This window comes from Sorex araneus, chromosome 4, assembly GCF_027595985.1.
Source record: "Sorex araneus isolate mSorAra2 chromosome 4, mSorAra2.pri, whole genome shotgun sequence".
Classification (NCBI taxonomy): domain Eukaryota; kingdom Metazoa; phylum Chordata; class Mammalia; order Eulipotyphla; family Soricidae; genus Sorex; species Sorex araneus.
In genome coordinates, this window is record NC_073305.1 from 2719229 (window position 1) to 2736490 (window position 17262).

At 63.5% G+C, this 17262-nt stretch overlaps 1 protein-coding gene across 3 annotated transcripts in view; it reads left to right on the forward strand.

Moving 5' to 3' along the window:
* The first annotated feature begins 10946 nt into the window (after positions 1–10946).
* Positions 10947–17262, forward strand: part of LRRN1 (leucine rich repeat neuronal 1) — a 33716-nt gene continuing 27400 nt past the window's right edge. The window contains exon 1 of one of the 3 annotated variants that reach the window (XM_055136265.1): positions 10947–11096. The gene's annotated coding sequence lies outside the window, so the exon portion shown is untranslated. Of the gene's footprint in view, positions 11105–15631; positions 15655–17262 lie in introns of those variants that run through there. The other 2 variants (XM_055136263.1, XM_055136264.1) reach the window with 2 other exon arrangements.

A 17262-nucleotide genomic window follows, 5' to 3' on the forward strand; every position in this document is an offset into this window, starting at 1 on the left:
GAGCAAGAATGACGTGTTCTGGCAGGAACCAGGTGCCAGGGGAAGGGTCACGGTTCCCCCCCCCACACACCCAGTGTCACAGGGCGCGGCCCTGCTCTGCCGGCAGCCCCCAGAGTGAAGCCGCCCCCCCCCACCCCCAAACACCACTGGCTGCCCCCGGACGTGGGGCCTGCTGGGCCTTGAGGGGACTCTGGGGACTCCAGGTAAGGGGCCGATTAATATTTGATGTCGTGAGCTCATCTTTCGCCATTCACCGCGCATCCGCTCCATTTACGGCTCGCGTCTAAGTGCTCCCGGTGCATTAGCACATCGACCCGCGGGGCCCCAGTGGGAAGACGCAGCTTCAGAGTCTTCAGTGGACGAGGAAACTGCAGAGGCAGCCGACCCCGCCCGCGGCGACTCCAGAACATTCCTGAGCTCTGGGACTCCCGTCTCTGCAGCCAAGCACGGGGAGGGACAGTCACTGAGGCCACGGGACGGGCCGGTCAGCCTGGGAGAGCGCGTGGACACCCACGCACAGGCGGCGCCCACCCCACCCGCCGCGGGGAGCAGTCCCCAGTCCCCCAGGCCAGGCGCAGAGGAACTCCCGTTCCGCACGGCCAAGGGCACACCTGCTTGTCTTGGTCACCCTCTTCTGCCCTTGCATTTGCACATGCCGGGGAAGCTAGAGAAGCCGAGGGGCCCAGAGGCCGGGCTTTAAGCAGGGGGCCTCGGTGCGGCGGAGTGAGGCCCTTATCTGAGGAAAACAGTCACGGGGAGAGGCTTAAGGTTTAAAATAGAAATTAAAGAACGAGCAAACTCCCTGCCATTCGTCCCTCCATGAGCCGATCTCAGCACTTTTTTGTCTCTGAGATGTGGCCTGAAATGCTCGATGCCCGGAGACCCCCGAGGTCTCGAGAAAGCACCTGGAGAGCCGGTGACTTTATGAGTGATGTGGATCACGCCGGCAGGACCAGAGGGGAGCAGCTCCGGGGCCATCCAGGAGCCACTCGGGACGGGAGGCTGATGCACACGCGCAGACATACATGAAGCGTGCTCCACTGAAGCCCGCCAGGCAGGGGTTCTGTCAGGAGACACAACACGGCAGAGAAGCAGTGTGTGTCTGCGCCACTCTGCACACGTGATCTCACTTAGCTGCTCAGACGTCCTGGGGAGATCCTGCCTCCGCAGGGAAGGGGGCTGGGTCCCCCGGGGTCACCATCACAGCTGGGGCCGGAACCCCTCCCCGGCCCTGGGGGCCAGTCTCTGCCAGGATCAAAACTTCTCCAAGACCGGGCAGCTGTCCACTGTGAGACTCAGACACGCCCGTGTGACCAGCTCACGTGACCACCGCTGGGCCCCCGAGGTCTACACAGCATCGGAGCCCACATCCAAGGGCCTGCTGGTTCCTGAGACCCAGTTAAGAAAAGGCAGCTCAGATGGAGAAGGGAGCACCAAGAAAAGGGTGCTGGGAGGGCCCGCGCGGGATGGGAGATGCGGGCTGGATGTAGACTATAGACCGAACATGATGGCCACTTAGTACCTCTCCTGCAAACCACAACAGCCAAAAGGAGAGAGGGAGCAAAAGGGAATGCCCTGCCACAGAGGCGGGGTGGGGTGGGGTGGGGGGAGGACGGGTGGGGGTGGTGGGAGGGATGCTGGGACCACTGGTGGTGGAGAATGGGCACTGGTGGGGGATGGGCACTCGATCACGGTGTAACTGAAATGCAAGCACAAAAGTCCGTAAGTCTGTAACTGTACCTCACAGTGATTCACTAATAAAAAAATTAAAAAAAAAAAAAAAGACACAAACGCAGGTGTTGCCCGGTGTGGCCCCCCGGGACCCCAGGCTGCAGCTGACGGGGGGAGCTGCATTTCCCACTTCCTTTATGTCACCCCCCATATCCCCGTATTCCCCAGGGCACAGCTGAGCCCAGAGCCACACACAGCCCCTGGACTGTGGCAGACCCTCGCCACATCTCCGCCACGCCAGGGCCACGCTCGCCCAGTCTCGGGGACACGGGACACAGAGCTTAGCACGTGCTCATGGCTGGGGTGATGCCTGCGACTCAGACTCGGGTATGACGAGGCCCCGATGGACGGACGGGGGATGGCAAAGAGCTCAGGAAGGCGCCAGGAAGGGGGGTCCCTTCCCAGCTGGGGTCCCACCTCCCTGCTGGGGGCCAAGTGGGAAGCCCCTCCCCCCCAGCAGGAGACACGCCCGAGGCCTCCATCCGGGGGACTGTAAAAGCCGCTCCCAGGGGGCTGGAGCGATAGCACAGCGGGGAGGGCGTTTGCCTTGTAGGCGCCCAACCTGGGTTCGATTCCCAGCATCCCATAGGGTCCCCTGAGCACCGCCAGGGGTGATTCCTGAGTGCAGAGCCAGGAGTAACCCCTGTGCATCGCCAGGTGTGACCCAAAAAGCAAAAAAAAAAAAAAAAAAAAAAAAAAGCCGTTCCCACAGCATCCTTACACACGGGCAGTGTGCCCGACAGCAGTCTAGCGGGAGCCGGCCCACGGAGGCTCGTGAGATGCTGTCCCTCGTCACCGAGTCTGGAGGCCACTGAAAGCTCCGAAGGGTCAGAGCCTGGCTGAGGAGCACGATGACAGACAACATCCCAAGTCCGCCGTGGCAGGCCCAGCGGGGGCCCTCCGTAAATAACCACCTCGTGGGCCCACTGGAGCCCCTTGAGGGTAACTGGGGTCCTTATTTCTGGTCACCAGGGGCCAGGAGAGAGAAGGACGGTCCCCGAGTGACCTTCGGCAGCTCACGCCAGCCTGGTCCTCCCCTGGCTCTTTGAGACTGTCTTTGGGCCGTGGGTCTGGGCCTGTGCCAACGCCAGGGGCGTTTCCCCAGCTCTGTGAGTCCTTGCGGCTCCGAGATGCTTCCCGTGAAAGGCCCCAACTAGCCCGGTGACCGCTCTGCCCCCTGAGCCTTCTGCCTCCCCCCCCACACACACACACCGTGGACCCCCCTCATGGGGAGATCCCACCACAAGGCGGATGCAGACAGGTCCTGGCCTGGTCTCGGTGTTCTCAGCTGCCGGTAATTAGAGAATGTCCTGGTGTCAGTGTGTCCTGCAGGAACGGACCCCTTTAAACACCTCGGTTTTAACTGAACCTTGGAAATACACAGAGGCAAGGAAGCTACGCCCAGAGAGGATTCTAGAAATAGTCTGGTATAATAGCTTGGCTTGATGCTGGTTCCGCCAGTGGCCTGACGTGGGGCCCCTGGGCCCCTGGGACGGGCGGGTCAGGTGCTGCTCTGGCTCCCGCAGGGCCCAGACTGCGGCCACTTTCCTGCCCAGCACGCAGGTGTGCACAGGCCTCTGTGGGCGCAGGGACACGAGGCAGCCTCGGCCGGGTGGGCCCCCAGGCCCTGGGCGGCAGATCTCCAGGGAGGGGCGACACCAGCCTTCCTCGGGGCAGACTCTGTCCGGCCCAGCAGGCTGGCCGCCCCGGTGACCGAGAGCCTGCATGGACGCCCTCTTCTCCTTCGGGCCGGCGTTTCCTGAGCGGATTCGGAGAGCAGCTTCCGCCCGGCCCATCGTACACACAGAAATCGGGGGCTCTGAGAACAAGGCCAGAGGAGCCCTCGGGGGCCGGGCCCACCCGCTGCCCTGTGTCTCTCCCGCCTCCAGTGATGCTGCTCGGGGCCTGGGCCCCTCCCTCTACCCCGCTCCCTCGCGGGGGCTCTGGCCGCCCTGGTCTGGGTGGGCCAGCGCTGCTACCGAGAAAGGTTGGACTTACTCGGGTTAATTGAGGCGTTGTGGCTAGCTCCAGTGGAAAAGTTCTTAAAACCCCGACCGTCGGCTTTCAAACCTTATTGCCTTATGATTGCACTTTACTCGGATGAAACGGGGCTCGCCAATCATCACGCCCCTCGCCGGGTGAAGCCTTTAATTTAGACTCCTTTGGAAAAAGGACTAAGTATTTTATTTTTTAATTTTTAAAATTCTCTTCCTGCCAGATTGATCTCTGTCCATACGACCAAAACAGCACCGGTCTGTCTGTCTGTCTGTCTGGGACTGGCCTTAACCACAGAACACACAACCTTAAATATTGACGTCCGGAACCCCCTCTCCCCTCCCCCCAATCAAAATCCCTGGGCCAGAGCACCGCCCTGGTAGGCTGGTCTCCAGGCTGAACCCCTGGGACAACCCAGGAGGGGCGGCAGAGTCACCCCCACGGCCACGGCTGGAAACAGCCCGGCCTCCCCCGCCTCGTGGATAAGCCCAGGAGACGCCGCGTCAGGGAACAGCCCCAGCTCCCTCCTGGGGCTCGGCCATACCCGGAGCCGTGCGGCACCTCCACGTCTGGTAGCACTGAGAGCCCAGCGGGAGCAAATGTGATGGCGAGACACACAGAAGGCTCAGCAAGCGGAACGACGGCACAGAAGGCTCCAGCGGCACAAGCAGCCAATCGCAGGCGGTGACTTGGTGACACTCAGTTACCATTGTGAGATGGAACAAGCTTCACAAGTTATCTTTTACTCAACTGATTTTTTATATATATGCGATTTATATATATTATATAGCTATATATTTGTTATTGTACACATTAGATATATTTATTGTTATATATTATAAATATATTATATATATGATATGTGATTTTAAAATATGAAATTTTATATTTTAGCTTTCTCTTCAAGCCTGTCTTCTCCACGCCCCCCCCCTTTTTTTTTTTTTTTTGCTTTTTGGGTCACACCCAGCGATGCACAAGGGTTACTCCTGGCGGTGCTCAGGGGACCATATGGGATGCTGGGAATCGAACCCAGGTTGGCCATGTGCAAGGCAAACGTCCTACCTGCTGTGCTATTGCTCCAGCCCCTCCACCTCCCTTTTTTATATTGCATTAAATTATATTTTATACTTTTATATTTTATAAATTTTATTTTATACTCATTATGGTAATAATAATGTCTTACCTGTCATTAATAAAATTTTTAAAGCATTTTATGTTAATATATTATGGAGTTTATATGAAATAGGTAAGGCCTACATATATAATTTTCCCCCTATACTTTACATATCACAGCAGAGCCTGGAAATCTCCCTGTGGTATATTCGATATGCCCAAAACAGTAACAATAAAGAGTCTCATTTTCCTGACCCTGAAAGAGCCTCCAATACAGCACCGTATTGGGAGGGACGAGGAAGGACGAGTAAGGAGAGACTGCTAAAATCTCAGGGCTGGGACAAATGAAGATGTTACTGGTGCTCGTTCGAGCAAATCGATGAACAATGGGATGACAGTGATACAGTGACAGTGATTTTTCATAACTCCACTTTCCATTTCATTGTAGCAAGCAATAAAAAATAAATGACTTTTTGTCTGCTAAGGGGACATGTGAGAAACAGGGGACCTTGGTGGATAGAAGGTCACACTGGTGGTGGGATGGGTGTGGGAACATCGAACACCTGAAACAATGATATTTTGAGCAATTTTGTAAACCAAGAATTTTTAAATAAAGTTAAAAATGTCCCCGGATACTACAAATTCCCAAATCACACTCCAGAAAGTTCCCGTAAGTTGTGATTCTTACTTGGAATTCACATAACAATCGCACTGGGCCAAATCAGGAGGACAGTGAGATACCGTCTCTGACCGGTGGGGATGGCACAAATCAAAAGTACCGGGAACAACCAGCATCGGTGGGATGTGGGGATAAAGGAACAGAGTCCACTGCTGGTGGGAATGCTGCGTGGTCCAGCCCCCGTGGCTACCAGGGTGGGGGTTTCTAAGTCAAGTGAAAACTGAACTGCCATCCGATGCAGTGATTCCACTCTGGGCGTCTACCCCAGGACACAGTCGTCATTCAAAGGCACACCCGTGCATTGACACTCGTTGCAGCATGGAGCACAGTTCCAGAACATGGAATCGACCCAAGGCCCAACAACAGGTGAGCAGATCGTGAAGCCGAACTGTGCAGACACGACGGATACAATGTAGCTGCCAGGAACTGCGGAAACACGCAGTCCACCACAGCTCGGTTGGAACCAGGAGACAATGTATCCGGCGAAGGACAGAGACAGGGTGATCCCATGTATCTACTACATACAGAGTAACAAGATGGGGGAGTCGCAGTATTAACTAGGGAGATCACGTGATCACCAGCGGTCCCAGAATCGAGAGCAGAGAAGGAAAGACATCGAGGAGAAGCAAGAAGTGGATGGGAAGAAGCAGGGACGGGGGTCAAGGGCCCCAGGGACGGGGGGTGCACAGCTGCCCCTGGGAGAGCAGCCGAGCATCCAGATGTGCACAAATGCCACAGCCAGGGCGCCAGCCCCGGACTGGAGCCCAGCACGCGGCCAACCTGGGCCGGCACCCCCAGGAGAGACGGACTCCTGAGTGCAGAGTCAGGGGCATCTGTCGAGCACTGCCGGGTGTGCCCTGCCCCCTAGGAAGAGTGGGAGTCTCTCCACCTGCACTGTGACCCAGCATGCAGTGGGGCCGAGCGTGTGAGCACTGTGGGGAGGGTGTGAGCACCACAGCCCAGCCTGGTGCAGGTCCCGCGATCAGGGCAAGGGCGAAAAGAAGGGCTGTGGGGAGCACCGGGCAGGTGGGGACCAGCACCCTGGGAGGGAGAGAGAGGCCAGAAGGGACACAGGGCGGGTGGGTCCCGGCATCCCGGGAGGGAGGGTCGGAGGGCACAGCGGGCGGCCCAGGCCTAAGGCTTTGTCCCTCACGGACTCCGCCGCAGGTGCCCCTCCCTCGTGGGAACCGAGACCCTCACACGCCGAGGCCCTCGGGGCGGAGCTGCAGCGGGCAGGGGGCCCCATCCCCCCTCCAGACCACACCTGCAAAGACCTGGACGGAAGCACCTGGGAAATGGAAACCACCGGATTCAACTCAACTCCAGCCAGGGTCAGACCCTGTCGGGCCTCGAAGCAGCCACCGCTGGGCCAGGGGCTGCTGTGTCGGCCTCCTCCCTCCCCCACGCCCTCTCCCCTCCTCTCTCCCTCCCTCTCCCCCTCCTCTCTCCCTCCCTCTCCCGCTCCTCTCTCTCCCTCTCTGTCCCTCCTTCCCTGTCTCTCTCTCCCCCATTTTTCCCTCTCTTTTTCACTCTCTCTCCGTCTCTCCCTATGTCTCTCCCCATCTCTCCCCCTCTCCTCTCTCTCTCTCTCTCTCTCTCTCTCTCTCTCTCTCTCTCTCTGTCCCTGTCCCTCTCTCCCTCTCTCACTTTTTTAATTTTAGCATTATACTACTCTCACCTTGGACTGGCGCGATAGCACAGTGGGTAAGGTGTTTGCCTTGCACGCAGCCGACCTGGGTTCGATCCCTCCGTCCCTCTCGGAGAGCCCGGCAAACTACCGAGAGTATCTTGCCCACCCAGCAGAGCCTGGCAAGCTCCCCGTGGCATATTCGATATGCCAAAAACAGTAACAGCAAGTCTCACAATGGAGACGATACTGGTGCCCGCTCAAGCAAAAGTGATGAACAACGGGATGACAGTGCTACAGTGCTACTCTCACCGTTCTGTCTCTCCCTCTCTCCTCTCTCGCCCTCCCTACCCCCACCCCCTCATTCTCCCTCTCCCCACCTCAGGCTCAGACTAGTCCATTATGGGCTTCTCTCCTCATTTCTTCGTTGTTCTTTCCCCTTCCCTTTCGCCGTGAGGGTCTCTCTGGAAGCTTCCATGTCAGCACATGCTGAGACAGCTGGAGACGAGCATCCATCACTCACCCCCGACTTCCTCTCACCCCCCAGCTCCACCCACACAACGGCAACACACGCCTGAAGACACCCGTGTATGAGGTGTGGGCCCCGGGGACAGGCCCTGCCGGGCTCATCTACAAGGCAAGGGGGCGGAGGGCTGACGGGGCAGGGCCGGCAGCAGCTCTGTCCTAGGGGCAGGAAAAGCCCCTTCCCCAGCCAGGCAGAAGGACGCCGCCAGGCCAGGCCGGGCCCGTCGCCACTGGGCAGGCGCCTTGTGCGAGCAGCCCCGACGGGGCGGGCGTCGTCCTCAGGAGGGTCCCGCAGACCGAGCAGCCGGGGCGCCCACGCCCCGTGTCAAGCAGCATAAAGCTAAAATTAATTTCAGCGACGGGAACAGGAGCAGAAAGCTGCAGGGCGGGGCGGGGCGGGGGGATGTGCTTCACAGTCAGCTCCAGGGGGGCAGAGGGGACCTCGCAGGGACACTGGGTCCCCAAGGGCAGGGAGCCACGGCCTCTGGCCCCACAGAGCCAGGCGGAGCGGGGGCGGCAGGTGTGGGGGTGCGGGTCTGAGCAGGGCGAGGGTGAGGTGGGTATGAATCCCGCAGGGCGGGGACGCTCCCGCCCCTGCGCAGCTCAGCCGACAGAGACACATTCCCGACTGAGGAATTGTGAGTTTAAAAGTCATATTATAATTTTGTTCTCAAAATGCAGATGATCTTTGAAAGATCCTTCTTGCGTGTTCACCCTCGAGCTTCCTCCTTCCTTCCCCGCTAACCGCAGACACCGGGACAATCAGGCCCAGCCAATAAAAGCGTTTCTTCAAACCTACGCGGCAGACCTCAGGGGCCGGGTGGGGGACCCCAGGGGGACGGGCAGACCCTCAGCAGCCCCCCCCCCGGGCTGACACCTTCCCCCCTTCCGGCCGGGCCCCCAGCTCTGCCGCTCTCTGGCGTGTGGGGTCTCAGCAGTGAGGCCGGCCCGGCGCCGTCCCCTTTCCCCCTCTCAGAGGAGGGGGCGGCTTAAACGTCAGCAGGTGGGATAATCCCGGGACCCCTTCGCAGCAGTACAAAACGGCAGCCTGGAGAATGCACCCTTAGGGCCAGTCGGGCTTTTCCGAAGCCGGCCTGGATTTCCGAGCCCGGTACGGAGGCTGTGTCTCGCCCGCCTCTGCTCTCCCCACGGCCCCCCGGTGCACGGGGTACCCCACCTGCTCCCGGCCCCTCTCCAGCTGAACCCTGGGCGCTCTTAGCATGCAGCTCCCTCCATCTGGAGCCAAGGGCAGTGCTCCAGCCCATTTCCCGGGGGCTTCCGGTTCTCAGACTTGCCCCCTCTAAATAAAGGCCACCTCGGGCCTACTGGAGGGCAGGTAGGGCGCGAGCCTGGCCTGCAGCTGACTCAGGTGTGGCCTCTGCCCCCGTGTGGTCCCCCCGGCACTGCCAGCGGTGTTCCCTGAGTGCCCAGCCCGGAGTGAGCCCTGAGCACTGCCATCACTAACGGTCACTAATGCCAGAGCGCTCGGGGGTGAGTGGACGGGCTCCAGTCTCTCTCCCCCAGGGGACGCACCTGGCCCAGGCATGGGCTTCGCTCCCGCGTCCTCCGGGGTCCTGCGGTGGTAAGAGTGCTGGTGCTGACCTTAGTGGACGCTTCATTCAGCAGTGCGGCCCTGCTGCCGGCCACTAGGGCGGCGCCGGTGGCTGCGGGGCTCAGAGCCCAGGAAACTGGTTTCCGGGCAGGCCTGGTCCGTCCTGCGTCTCCTCAGCTGAACTCCAGGCCGCCCAGGAAGCCTGGTCCAACCCCAGGCTGTCCAGGACAATCCGCGCCCCTCACTCTCCGCAGCCCCCGCAGCGACCCCCTTGCAGCCCATCTGGGGAGACAGGCAGCTCCTTGCACCCACAGAACCCGCCGGGCCCCCGGGAGCCCTGTCCAAGTTCCCGGGCATCCGAGTCCCCGTGGCCAGCTGAGGCTGCCCGCTGCCAGCCGCGTGCAGGCGGCTTGTGTCCGGCCTGAGAGGGGCGCGCGGCCCAGACAACTCTTGGGAAAGGTTCTAGATCCGGTGACCCCCGGTGGTCCCCACTGGCTTGTTTCTGGGCCACACCGGCCCACGGCAGGCCTGGCCTCTGCAGGCCTCTGTCCACTGTGGCCAACACCCGGCAGCCCCGGGCCAGTGTGAGGACGGCAGGACGGCAGGACACAGAGCACCAGGACACGAGGCCCCGCGGCACGGGAGGGCGTGTGCATTTCGGCCCCAGAGGATGGAAACCAGCCTCGCTGGGGGGATGCGGCCTTCACCCCGGGTGGACGCAAGGGCCCCTGTGTCCCTGTCCTCAGCACTGCCCTGACCCAGGCGGGGGGCCGCCCCCGGGGCCCACTCGCGGGCACCCACCAGCCCGCGCGCGCCTCCCCTCTAAACGCGGCCCTACCCTGAGCCCCAAGTTTTCCCGATCACGGAGGGGCCCCGACACGCGCCCACGTGTCCGAGCGCCCCGGGCGCGCCCCCTGCGCCCCTCGCAGGCCCCCGGCCCGGCCCCGCCGGAGTCGCTGGCAAGGGACGCGCAGCACCGGGCGCCTGCGGGGACGTGGCTCGCCCCGGGCGGCTCCAGTGCTGCTTGGGGACGCAGAGCCCGGCGGGAAGCGCGTCCCTCCCGCACCCCAGCGGCGCCCGCAGCCGCAGCGCCTCCGTCGGGCGCCGGGGGCTCTCGGAGGGCGCGCGGGGGGCTCCCGGGGGCGGCGCGAAGGTCTCGCCCCGGGGTTTCCCGAAGGTCTATCTGGGGACGCGGGGGTCTCCGGGGGAGCTCCCAGGGGGCGGCGAGGGGCGGCGTGGGGTGCGGGGGTCTCCGGGGGGCGGCGTGGGGGCTCTCGGGGGTCTCCCCGGGACGACTTGGGGCGCGGCGGTCTCCCGGGGGGCGGCCGAGGGCGGCGCGGGGGCTCAGGGGGGTCTCACAGGGGCGGCGTGGGGCGCGGGGATCTCCCGGGGGGCGGCCGAGGGCGGCGCGGGGGCTCAGGGGGGGTCTCCCAATGCGCGACGCGGGGGCCTCCGGGGGACGGCGTGGGGCGCCGGGGGCTCCCAGGTGGCGGGGGCGCGGGGTTCTCTGGACGCGGTGGGGGCTCGGGGGTCTCCGGCGGCGGCGGGGCGCAGGGTGCGCGGGGCGCCCGGGGCGCGGGGGTCTCCGGGGGGCGGCGCGGGGGTCTCCGGGGCGCGGGCGCGGGGCCGGGGGGCGGAGCGGCGGGCAGCCAATGGGCGCGGGCGCGTCAGCTGACCGCCTTTGCTTACACCAGGTGCACGCCGGCTGCGGAGCACAAAGCGGGGCGCAGCCCGGGCGCCGGCGGCCAGCGGGGAGGGACCCCGCGCCCCCGTCCTCGGCGCCGCGCCCGGCCCGGCCGGTGCCCGCGCAGCAGCTGTCGCCGCCGCCGCCGCGTCGGGGTCGCCCAGCGCGCGGGAGCCGCGGCCCGGCCTGGGTGAGCGGGTGAGTGGGTGGGCGCGCGGCCGCGGGGCCAAGTCGGGGCGAAGTTGGGGTCCGCGGCCCCCTCCCCCCGGGGCCCGGCGGGGTCGGGCGGGGAGGCTCGCGGGGCGCGCGGGGTCGGGGCGCGGGTGCGGGAGCGCGGCGGGCGGGGTGCCGGGCGCGCGAGGGGCGAGGGACGCGGCCGCCACCGGGGTGGACCCGGGTCCCCCTCTATCCCCCTGCGTCCGCCCGGGCCGAGCGGGGCGCAGCGGCAAAGTTTGCCCGCGAGGGGCCCCGTTGGCGCGGGGCCGGGCGGGTGGGCGCGCCCGGGGAGCCGGGGTCGTGCCCGCGGGGCTGCGGGGCCGCCCGGTGGCCCCGGGGCCGGTGACCCGAGCTCGGGCCCCCGCGCTGCGGTGCTCCCCGCCGCGCCCGGACCCGGGAGCGTGGCCGGAGGCCGGCACCGGACCCTGCGCTCAGCCTTCCGGCGCGCCGGCGTGTCCACTCCCAGCGTGGACGCGAAAGGACGAGCGGGTTCGGCGCGAGTTTCGGCGTGCGGGGTGCCCGGGGTCACCCGCGGCTCCCAGGCCGCCGGACGCGGCGGTCACTGGGTCGGGCCCCTCGCGGCCTTTGTACCCGCCGGGACCAGCGGAGTGGCAGGTCCCCCGGGCCCCGCAGCGGAGTCCCGAGCGAAGTGCCGGTGGCTGTCGTGGCCGGCGGTGTCCCCAGCCTCTGATTTGCATGCAAATGTGGGCGACTCCTGGCAGATGTCTGGCCCGCCATTCAGCACAGGAATCCGCAAAGACAAGGGGCCTTTAGACAGCGAGACCTCGGGACAGGAGGCAAGGCAGGGCCGGGGGCTCGCTGCCCTTCCCGCAGGGCAGTGCTCCTGCGGGGACCTTCACCTTGCCGCTTTACCTGAGCCCAGCGGAAGGCGGACTCCCCTCAGCACCGCGTTCCCGGCCTCTCCTGTCTCCAGGTGGCTTCTGAGTCCACCCCTCAACTGGCCGCTTTCTTTTCTGGCAAAGCCATCCCCTGCTCACGGCTGCTCTCTGCCCACGGAGATGCTCTCTGGCACTGGCCCACAGGATGCTCCTGCTACAGTGCTCTGCGTCCAGTTATTCAGGCACCAACCAGACTTGCAGACGCTCAGAAGGTGGTGCTATGGGCCTTGCCCAGAACAGGACAGGGAGCTTCGTGTGTCCCCACACAGCCAGGGTCCCAGGTCCAGTCCAGTCCCCGTTGTCTGGACAGAGAGAGCATCACTGAGAGGCACATTCACTCCGACGCCCCCCCAGAAAGTCTCGGCTGTTTTGAGGGCTCGGTGCTGGGGGGAAGGTGGGCAGCAGATGTCTGCAGGGTCACATCTTGCTGGACTGATTCTTACTGCTCCGGTGGCTCTTACACATCAGCGGTCTTTTCCCAGGAGAGGAAGAAGGAATTGAGTCAAATTTAAGTAAGTAAGAGACGGGTATCCCTGAGATTGCATTCTCTGTCTCGGCACTATCTAGAAGTCAGAGAGCAACAAATCAGGATAATGAACACGGAGGTGGCTCGTAATCCCGAAATCCCGCCTCCCGTTTGCTCTCGGGGTGAGCTGTGAAGTGCTCTTGACATTGCTGAACCGGGCCGTAAAGCGTTTTATTGGAAAGTTGTCAAGGTATGTTTGGAACAGACGTGGGAACTTGGCGATGCTGGTCTCTGGTCTCTGGGAAATGGCGTGTCCGTGGGTTCGGGGACAGAGATCTGGTTGGATCCGTGGTACGTGGCAGAGTGATGTTGGGGGGGGGTGAGGGTGTCACTCCCAGCAGACAGGACCTGTGTGCGGTCGCTGTGGACTCTGGACCTCAGAGGCCTGCCAGGCTCAGGGTGGTGCTTGGGCCCCTCCCACTGCGCCTCCTCCTCCTCTTCCTCCTCCTCCTCCTCCTCCTCCTCCTCTCTCTGGTCCCACCTGACCTAGACCTGCAGCCACTGCCCAAATTCTACAGCAGCAACAGTCCTGGGGCAGAGCCAGGCGGAGGTGGAGGCCTATTTAGAGTTCAGTTGAACCCGCTGGGCTGTGACTATAAGTAATCCCGGGGTGAGGGGCATGTCACCCGAAATAAGCCAGAAGCCACAAATAAAGTAGGGTAAGTGACAGGGCCAGATGTCGTGATCTACTGGAACCTCAGTGACGCTTTCCTAAAACTTATTTTTAAGCTACAAAATAATAGTTTTTTTTTTTAATGATTCACTTGAGCACTAATGGAAGGTTGTGCAAATATTGTGTTTAACTTTTCAAAATTATTATCCGAACATCTATTTTGGGTGAAACCAATCTGGGGATAAAGCAGACTCCACTTTAGAATCCTCTGTTGGTTGCTGAAAACACAGGAAGAATCTGCAGCTCGTGAATAGAGCTTTGATCAATATTTTACTCAGGATGAAATTATAATTACATAGATGAGTTGGGGAAAACACAGTTTCTCTCTTGTTTGGTGTCAAAATGCAAACTGGAGCCGGCCGCTAAGCCCCGACGTGAGTGACCCAGGGAACCAATCATCCCACAAATCTCCTGAGATGACATTTGCTTTTGGAATGTTCTCGTGTTGGCCTCTCTCTGCTCACCTCCTTGCTGGCTGTGCTGCAGAGTGCAGCTTCCGAGTCTCAGAACAGAGGCAGACTCATAATGGCTCTTGGTGCTTGGGAAATGGGTTTGACAAAATATAGTGTATTTTCAGGTGTGGTGGGCACTCGGTGGAACTGTTAATCCTATTTTTCAATGCCTCCAATCGACTATTTTATGTCCCCAAGCTTGTCTGTGCTTAGGAAACACCGTCAGATTAGCATCTTACTTCACTCTCTGTGGTCTGAGTGTTTTGAAAGGCCTGGTGAAGGCGGCCTGTCGCCGGCGTCTCTCTTACGTAAGGCAGCTGCGCCGGTGACCGCGGCCAGCCCTGGGTGCTCTGGGTCCGAGCTGGAAGGAGCACTGGCCTCTGAGAGAGGTACTCGTGCTCCCTGCCCTGCAGCCAGCCATGGGCCTGGGCAGAAGGTGTCACCCCCACTCTGCCGTGCCCCAGGCACGGAAACTTCAGCACTTGGCCCTGAGGTGGGACTCGGGGACACCCGGGGCCGCTGCGTGCCGGCCACTCTGCGTCTCGAGCGGCCCCTGCCCCCTTCACACCCGCGCGGTGCCTCGTCCTCGGCCACGGGCGTGATAAACGGGTTGTCATTTCCGACCCGTCCGACCCTGCATCCATCATGCCACGGGGTGTGGGGGGGGGAACGTGTGAACTCCACAGCTGTCCCCTCATTTGTGTATGAAACAGACACTCGGGTGGCGTTTTCCGGTTGCCATAGTTACGGCGACACTCTGCTGTGTGAAAGGTTTCCTGGCGGTGAGGGACAGCTGCTCCGAGTTTGGGGCCACGTAAGCGAGTCTGCCCGCGTGTTCTGCGCCAGCGTTTCTGTGTCAGAAGGGGGTGATGGTGGGCTGGGGGCGGGCGGGAGGCGGCTGTCCGGGGAAGGACCGTCACAGCCGTGTGGACGAACAAAGATGGCCAAGGCAGGTCCTTCAGCCGGTGCCGGCGTCCGTCTGCAGGGGCCGTCCGTGCAACCCTCGCTTCGGAGGGGCCGCTCTCTCTCGGCAGCAACCCTCGGGGGCAGCAAGGGCCCGGCCTCCCTGCCCGGGGCGGGAAGGCACGCTCAGGAAGCCGTGAGTCAGCCCCGCGGGGCCAGTGAGTGGGCAGAGAGTGTCCCTGTCCTGGGGAGGCCGCGAGGAGGAAGGAGAAGGTGCCGCCATGGCCCCCCTGGAGGAGGAGGTTAGCTCGGCGGTAAAGGAGGCCGCTCAGCTGCACTGTCCCTCTCGGCGTCCCTGATGACCACTCTGACCCGTCCCGTACGGAGCTTAGGGTGACACAGCCCTGACCCCAGATGGAGCGTGTGACCTTCCCGGCATCCACCGCCTGCTGCCGCTCTGTGTCCCGTCCTGGTGGCACCGGGAGGGGCGGGGTCACCAGCCCACGTTTCTGGCGAGACTCGCCCGAAAGATACTCTGATTGGGGGTGGGACGGGGGCTGCTTCTTTCCGGGGGGCTGCCCCCAGGAAGCCCACAGCTAGAGGCTGTCCTCGTCCTCTCTGGCCAGTCCCCACCACGCATGGCCTCCCGAGAGCAAAGTATCTCCCCGAGAGAAGCCCCTGTGAAGCGCCCGGCTGTCGGCGGGGCTGGGGGCCACCAAGGCCGAGACCTTCCATCCCCTCCCCCACCCCGAGCCCCGGCTGAGTGAGGACGGGTCTGGACGGGGCTGTGCCGCCTCGGCCGGGTTTGTGCCTGCGCCTGCCTGGAGACGGGGACACGTCTGTGTCGGCTGTGAAGGTGCCCTGGCCAGAAGCCAGGGGTGACGCCAAGTGTCCCGAGAGTCCCCGGGCAGTGCCCACCGCAGAGCCTGGCCTGGCCCCAGGCTGAGGAAGCACCGGGAGCAGAGGCGGCCCCACCTGCCGCAGCCCCGTGGGGGACCAGGACGTCGCCCCCCCGAGGCAGCTCCGCCTGAGCACTGGACTGCGAGGAGCGCCAGGCCTCCCTCTGAGGACGGCACCAGGTGAGCCTCCTCTGCAGGCGCCCTGCACCCGGCCAGGCCTCTGCCCCGCGTGAAGAGAGGCTGCAGGCTGCGGAGGCAGAGAGGCTCCCTGGGGCAGAGGCCGAGACGGGTGGGAGCCCCTTGCCCCGTGCCTGATGGCAGACACCTCGGCGACGGGAGGGTTCCGGGATGCCGGGGAGGGCGCCCCCAGGAGGTGGTGCTGGGCGAGGCCAGAGCCGGGGGGGTTCCGCCCAGAGCAGCCAGGAGGCAGGAGCGGCGTGGCTCGGCCTCGGGCTCGGGTGCGGGGCTCGGCTCCCCTCCCGGGGTCGGCTGAGTGCTCGAGGCTCCCCCGGGGTGGGGGACACGCAGTGGACGCCAGGCTGAGCTGTTGGGACCCTCCCAGCACACTGGAACGGGGCTCAGAGGGGCCCCACACCTGACCCGGCCCGTGTGTCCCCGCCCCGAGACCAGCTGGCCCTGAGCAGTGGGCACTGCTCGTGCGGGTGCCTCGCCGCCAGACCCGCCCCGCCCGGCCCTGTCACACCGCAGAGGGGCCCTGAAGCGCCAGGCCCCAGAGAACCTGTGTCCACTGTTACGGCCCTGACTCGTGACCCCGAGTGGCCAGGCTCTTCCTCGGACAAAGGGAGGCAAGGGGATCGCAGGACGCTTCCAGGAGGTCATGAGCCCACGGGAGAGGCCCGAGTCCCTGTCACTCCCTCATTCCGCCGGGGACGGCTCTGTGAGGGGACTGCGGCCTCCCTGGGCTCAGCCGGGCTCTTGAACCGAGCTCCGGGCACCCTGGGCCCCACCTCCCCCTCTGGGGGGGCGTGGGAGGGAGTCTGGGCGTCTGCACGGCATCTGGAGGGGACGCGGGCGGCCGGGGGCGGCCGGGGGCGGCTGTTTTTCCCGGACCTGGAGCATCAGACTGTCAGAACAGAGCGTCGTGGGGCCCGGCCACGTGACCTCACCCTCCCGGGGACGAGATTCGCCCCATGCAGATCCGTTGCTTCGGTAATTAGGAGGAAAATATTACCGAGCCCTTCCAGAGCATCCCCCGGGGCCGGCCAGCGCCCTGTTCCGGAGGAGGGCGGTAATGATGCCCAGCCTGGCCGGGCGTCCCTGCCCAGGGGACACCGCCCCCCGGGGGGCGCGCACCCACGCCTTCAGCCCCGGGACCCAGCTCCCAGCCCAGGCGGCCGAGGCAGGCAGTGTGGAGCGCCTCGCCCGACAGCATGCCCGGCGGGTCCCCAGCGGCTGTCTCCCAGAGCAGTGGAGGACACGCCCGGGGCTTTCAGCCGAGACTCGCTCTCCGCGTCGGTCCCGCTTTCCAGCCAGGTGCTTTGAAGAGTTGTCCCCGGGCTGCGGAGGGCCGGGCAGTCTCCGAGCTGGTGGGTGCCAGAGCAGGGCCGTGCCCCTGGGTCTGTGCGACCTGGCCCCGGCCCCCCGCACGCTGGGCTGTGTTGTGTCTCCCCTTCGATGGCAGCTGCAAGACAGAGGTGGGCTCCGTGCCTGGCCCAGCCGAGCCCTGGGGCCCCCCGTCCTTCCGTGCCCAGAGCGAGGTTCCTGTCGAATAGAACACGAGATGTTTCTGTGGCCCTGAACCCTGAAGCGTAGCTGAGGGTCTCGCTG